General features: G+C 39.6%; 1 pseudogene; it reads right to left on the reverse strand.

The window, feature by feature from the left end:
• Positions 1-4,599: 4,599 nt before the first annotated feature.
• Positions 4,600-5,638, reverse strand: LOC148877214 (ethylene-responsive transcription factor ERF008 pseudogene; annotated as a pseudogene).
• Positions 5,639-6,985: the final 1,347 nt, after the last annotated feature.

The following is a 6,985-nucleotide window of genomic DNA, read 5'->3' on the forward strand; positions in this document are numbered from 1 at the left end:
CGGGAATGGGAATGGCTCCCCGCCCCGTTGCCATTCCTAACTTCTCTCCTATTTTATACCAAAGCCAACACTTGCGCTGAAACAACAAAATCAAACCTTTTGATTTTTCTATTTGGCCCCACCTTAAATTAGACGAAATAATTCTTGGTAGGCCACAACAATAATTTTTTTAGGTAAACTACAACAATAATAAATCAAAGACCTTGACTGGTTTTAAAAGTGAACTCTGATATCAATAAGGTATAGGAATTTCCATTCAGAAATGGTATTTTCGTCTCCGACAAAGGCTGTTAAAAGGCTGTCCTATGATAAAAACAGTATTGACAAATAAGATTGATGGAACGCCATTATTAGGAATATTATTTCTATAAAAGATTCTAACTCAAATGTATGTACCTTAAGCCCTCTTATGATTGTTTATCAATATATATATACTATGAATAAGTGGTTCGACTGATCCAATAAAATTTGGAGCAATCCAACTAATGAAAATTTGTATGTATTATTAAATGTTCGAAAGCATCTTACATATATAGTGTATATATTTAATATAACACTATATGCTTAGTGTAGCAGCTAGAATGCTGAAGTTAGTATAAACAAAAGCCCTAAGAAAGGTCATTCTAGCTGTTATTCTTATAGAAGATCATTTCATACTTTATTTTCTTAAAAGAAAATTATAAAACTACAAAAGATGAAACCTAACCTGTATCCATTGTCTCTATGTTCATAAAGAACAAGAGATAGATTCCTACTTAATTTTATTTATTCACAAATTATATACATCCAAATAAAAATAACTAAAGTCCAACTGTCCAAGGTTATTTTTTTTCTTTTTATTTTTCTTTTTCTTTTTATAATAGCTAACCTAAAGTCGAAATAGAGTGCCTTTTTTTTTTTCTTTTTTATATATCTATTTGAAATCATAGTGTCTAAGGGAAAAAGTTCTATCATGAGAAGAAAATCTATCTTTTGCCAAGGAAGAAAATTATTAACCTTGCACATCTATATACCTAAAGCAAAGAGGTTACATTTGCATAAGGAAAGCTTGGAACAATTTTCATATAGGTTACAAATATGTACTGTGCAAAACATTCAAAACATTGTATTTTGTATTATCTTATATGTATTTGTCATGTATATATTTGTACTTGTACACTTTCCCAAGCATAATAAAATATCTTTTGGCCACAGATTACTTTAATTAGAAAGCCTACTTTTATACGAATCTACATACATTAGTTTGAAATGAAATATATAATATTAATCTAATTAAGTGAAAATTTTCCTAGATTTCAGCCTTCACCTACCAGCGTTAAGGAAGCAAGGCAACCACTACAAGTCTACAATCCATTTAAATCAAAGTGGGCACTGAGCAGAAAAGGTAGGGCGGCATTATTCACGGTTTCAGCCTAAGGCTAAAGGGTAAACTCACAATGGAGCAAAAGTGAACTCGTAGGTTATCATATAAGAGACACTGGATCTTTTACCCACAATTTATTTTTTCCACTTTTTTGCTCACAAGACACTAGGTTTAAAATATATATCGATACATCCGATATGTCGGTAGGGGCGTATTAGATAAATCGATACCTTTTTTTTTACATTTTTTTTTTCAAAACCAGTTCATGGGGGCAGTTTACAGCTCCTCCATCCCCTGAACTGGTTCAGACCCCCGACACACCCATTGTAGGGGGCGTATCGGAGAGGTCCCAGAACGATAAGTATCGACCGATACGGGTCAAGACATTGATACTTTGAACCTTGCAAGAGACTACCGCCATCTATTGGGAATATCCCCATGAATGACAAATGAGATATTCTCAATGCACACTCGTGATAGGAATCGAATCCAGCCAAAAAGACCATCATTTGGGGCAGATTGTCACAACAAACCGTTCCTAACATCTACTGTTTATTTGTTGGTGGAACAACATTTGTCTATTGAGCAATAGTAAACAGGATAGAACATTACAAATTGTTCATCCATTTGCTTATTTCTTGCATGTTTTAGAAATCACATCATACACTGCATATATCATATGTGCAATATCTACATCGGTGGTGTGTGGGGCTCATTTGCACGGATAATTCTTCACTTCTTTGGATCCACTTCAAATAATGACATAAGAGATGATTCCCAAGGCATATACACTTTAGCAGGCACAAAAAAAAAAAAAAAAAACAGAAACAAACATGAAGTTTATAAAATTATGGGCTGCCAAGCCTGACAACACGGGTTGGAGTTAGGGAGCAGTCAAGAAACTGGCCTGGATAACGGGGACCAACATTTGGTAATAGACCCATATGTTCATTGGTAAGGACCAAGGAGAGAGAATCTTATCAGGTGAGATTTCTAGTTTGTTTACACCTAGTTATATAGCCTATAGGTTCCCCGTGAAAAAATATGGATATATTTTTTATTTGGGTGTCATGAGGAAAGAGAACTTGTCACCTCCCCTAAATAAATAAAATAAATATTAGTTTTTTGTTTCGTAATTCATTCATTTGCTATAGCCATAGGCATGTTTTATTTATGGGCCCGACAAGGCAAAATCTCCACCGATGCACAAATCAATTAAAAAATAACTCTCGGTCCTTCTCAGACCTCACCAATTATTAGTATACATAACAGGGGAGAGCCCACGGTATTGACAATTGGGCTTTTGATGCGTGCCCATTAACAACAGATTAAAAGGAAGGAAAAGAAAGGGAACCTCCTTTGGCTTTGACAGAGGGACGGGCTTCCCTATTCCCTATTCCCTAGCCTGCCTTATTTCCTGGTCCCCCCAGTCACGTTAGTGTTGGGTCATATCTGTCTCCTGCCCCGGAAGGACGGAAATGCTCGTAAAAGTGTAGCCCCAGCTCGATAGGGGATAGGGCTGTGGACTACGGACTATTCCTAATGGTGAGTATCCCAATTCCCATCTCCAGAGACAATAGTGCTTTATTATGCCTTTTCCAGTCGTATCGACGAAAAAACCCCTCAAAGTGCGGTGGTGACTGGTGGTGGGTTGTCCATTTTCCAACTTTGCATAAGCATTTTCTGATTTTCACCCCTTATCACACACTAGACACTACCACTTAGATGATACGGAACGGTAGCTTCAAACCAGAAAGTCCAAAGCCTTCCTTCCACAACATGGCTTTGGATTCAACTTTCACCAATAATAAACAACAGATTTGAGACTTCTACTACTACTACTACTACTAGTCTACTTCCACAGAGCATCTGGTATGTCCAGCTCATAAGCATTACCCACTTATATCCTCAGACCTGAGTCTCTCAGTACATGAATAAGATGATATATATCGTGATAAGATGCCCAGACTCTTCTTGTCTTGTGGGGTCGAGACATCCTGTGGCCGGTGTGAAAGTTATTGCACAAGTGAGAAGTGACATAACAAGCAACCAAAACCTTCCGGTTCTGGGTGATGGAACTCACTTTGGCATTGGGGTGAACAGATGGTGGATCTGGATGCGTCCTTCATTGTGTTTGATTCAACCCACTCTGCCTGTTTATGTCACCATCTCATTTGTGTTCTATAATGGGTCCTACTCCTACAGACCCATACACACATCGCGATCCCAGAAAACGACCTCCAATTAGACTGATAATGAAGTGCAGTCAGTCCTTCAATGACAAGCGTGCTCCACATCAAATCATATATAACAAAAAGATAAATAAATACAAGTTGGCAGGCAGGAAATGATGGATCCAACGGCTAAAACAGTCCCCAGCGGTATCTTCCTCCTCTTCCCTCCGTCCTCCATGCAGGAAATAGGAAGAAGAATTTGAATTTCATTACGTATAATACCCACTGTGAGGGTGGTTTGGCATGAAAGATAAACAAAGACAGAAAAAAACTTCATTGGATTCCACAGAGTGAAGCAGCCGCATACATGATACACGTAATTTTTTTTTTTCTGCCGTAATATAACTACTTACTTAAAAGGGAACAAGAAGGATCCAGAAAGAAAGAAAAACCGTCCACAAGGAACAGAAAAACAGTCCACACCACTACTTCGGCCGTCCATACCGAATATATCACAACGAATTATTAGAAATTTAGAATGCAAGGACGATTGGACACGCGCGCGCGCGAGAGAGAGAGAGAACCCACAAAACCAAGCAAAAAGATCAGCGGACCACCAGATTGGGTTTCCATATCAGAGGGGAGAGAGAGATTTTAGGAGAACCACAATCCCCAATTCCAAAAGGAACATGAACATCATCATCAATCACACCACCCACCATCCTATTTGAAGATAGGGATAAACAAACAATCAGCTTTTCTTTGAAAATTCCCACACTCCGAGACGGCGGCGGCACTCTGTTGAATCTCTCTCTGAGGACCACGCCCACCCAGTCCTCTCTCTCTCTTTCTCTCTCTCATGTCCACAAGGACGTCATCCACAACGGGTTCCCTCCCAGGAAAATACCAAACTCCAGTCTTTTTTTCTTTTCTCTTCTATAAATCTTTTTCGTTTATATGGTGTTCGTTTTCCATCTTCTCCTACTGTACTAAATCAAGGCAATAGTAATTGAGGTAGGCCAGTGCTGTTCCCTAACAGCATACCATCAACAACAAGAGATCTAAAGTTTCAAATCTTTCTATTCATATATACTTCTTTTTTTTCTTCTTCTTCTTTAACAAAAAAAAACAAAAAAAAAAAGATTAACAGAAAAATAAAAGAAGAAAGAAATTCGAGGATTGACTAACTTGCGCAAGTAAACAGCTCTCCATCTGCGTATCCAAAGCGGTCACCAGTGAAACACAACCCTCAGTAACCGGCTTTCGGTTACCTTGCCGGTCAGATTCAGATAGAACAAAAAAGACAAGACCAGACCCGTCAATCGTCGTCTTCTGAGCTTTCAGGATTGGGCGTCTGATTCAAGTCGGGCTTGTTGGAAGGCGTGGAACTGCAAGAGCTGAGATTGAAAGTCTTGTTGCCGCCGGTTGCAAGGGCGTCCACCCTGGCCCCGACCTCCGTAGCTTTCTTTCGTATGGAGGCCGCGGACATGTCTTGAAGTTCAGCTTCAGCTACGAAGTATTCCGGGAAGTTAAGCCGAGCAGAACGGCCGCGTAGGTAGAAGACAGCGGTGTCGTAGGCGCGAGCTGCGGCAAGAGGGGTGGAGTAGGAACCAAGCCATATCCTGGACCTCTTGTTTGGTTCCCTAATCTCGGCCACCCACTTCCCCCACTTCCTCATCCTTATCCCTCTATAAGGCTTCTCTACTTTTGCCCCCTTTCGCCTTCCTCCTCCTCCTGTACTCGAAGAACTCGAAGTCGAGCAACACTCTCCTTCCATCTGAAACCCCCTTTCCCTTCTCTCCGTCCCAAAACTCAGACCCTTCCTAAAAACCCAAAAGATACCACCGCCGATAATGGAATCCGACGAAACAACTGGGGGATTGCCGTTCTTTTAACACCCACTGGAGCTAGCAGTTTGGCACAGCGAACCCTTCCTTTCCTTTTGAAATTCCAGTTGGGGCTACCAGTGGAGGAGTGCCCTTTCTCTCTCTCTCTCTCTCTCCGGGGTTTCTCGTCTCCCGTTCTTGTTGCCTTAGCCTTTCGCTTCTCACAATATTGGGTCTTTCCTTGTAACAACACCTGGATTATTTCCTTATCTAATATATTTATATAAGTATATATATATATATTTACAAAGGGAAAAAGGGTGAGAGCGACAGAGAAGAGCAACGGGGGGATGCTTTTTATATGTCAAATACATCCAATCCCTATAAAATTAGTAGGTATAATAGATGGATGGCCAGATTTGGATAATAAGGCAGGCAGCCGGGCACCACTTCCTTTCAACCTGGACCGACTGCCACGTTGTCCCCTCTTAAACTAAATCCAAAATCCGCCGACATAATCCATCAATCTCTCTCCCCCTTCCTAATCGTCTCTTCTTACCATTGAATTATCATCAAACCAAAAGAAAATGTCAGGAAAGATGAACAACGTTTCGTTGTGCCACGCCCATCCCAGTCGACTCTCTGAAACCAGTATGAAAGGTGTTTGTAGTTTTCCGTAGTCGCCACGTACCCGTTGAACGCCTGATGATGAAGCATGCTGGTTGCCGACGTGGATAGTTACGCTTCTCCTACGCTAACTCTTCTCACTCACACAACATTAATTCGATGGCTTCGCCTCTTGTCAACATTATGGACTTCCCATCATTGGAGTTAAATTATTTGAAGTGCACCGCCTCTTTTTTTTTTTTTTTTCTCTCTGAACAAGTTGCTGCAATTTCAAACCTTTGAGCTGCTGCTGCTGGTGAATGTTGAATGCTGATGCCCTGCTTTTATCATTCGTTCTCTTCTCCTCACTCTCAGAGTCATGGCCATATGGGTAAGAGTCTAAGAGAGAGAGCTGCTGTGGTCTTTATACTCCTTTAGGGGTTTAAGGGTTACCCCAAAAGTTGCCCTTTATCAAAAGTTACCCTATTAATATTGGTCGAGACACGACCATATGCATTTGTACTTTATACTCCTTTCAAACTGAATTTAAAGGTTAATAATAAAAACACCAAAACTACCCTTTTATGATTTCTTAAACACCTTTAACATGTAAGAATGGTCGTGTCTGGACCCTCAACTCTCAAAATGTTTGGGATGTTTGGAATCGTAGCCGTTTTTCAAAAAAAATGGTATTGGATCAGATTTTTATAAACATAAATGTTCATCTATCTTATTGTTTGGTTCAGTCGATTATTAAAAAATCAGACATATCTTAAAAATTGGGACCCCATAAATGATCCATGAATCATTTTCTCTAATGATTGACTGATATATATCTTATGTGGTATTTACCTGCCATTACATACATGAAAAATGGTGATAAAAATCATTTTACCAAACAGTATAGTATTGCTCATTTCTCATGTAATAGAAAAGTTTCTTTAAAAAATGGGTCTTGAAAGTATAAACAATTTTTTTTTAAAACCGATCTAAAATAAAACACCCACACTTCCACA

Source organism: Nelumbo lutea, chromosome 1 (assembly GCF_056320005.1).
Source record: "Nelumbo lutea isolate HS-2025 chromosome 1, American lotus-T2T, whole genome shotgun sequence".
In the NCBI taxonomy this organism is placed as follows: Eukaryota; Viridiplantae; Streptophyta; class Magnoliopsida; order Proteales; family Nelumbonaceae; genus Nelumbo; species Nelumbo lutea.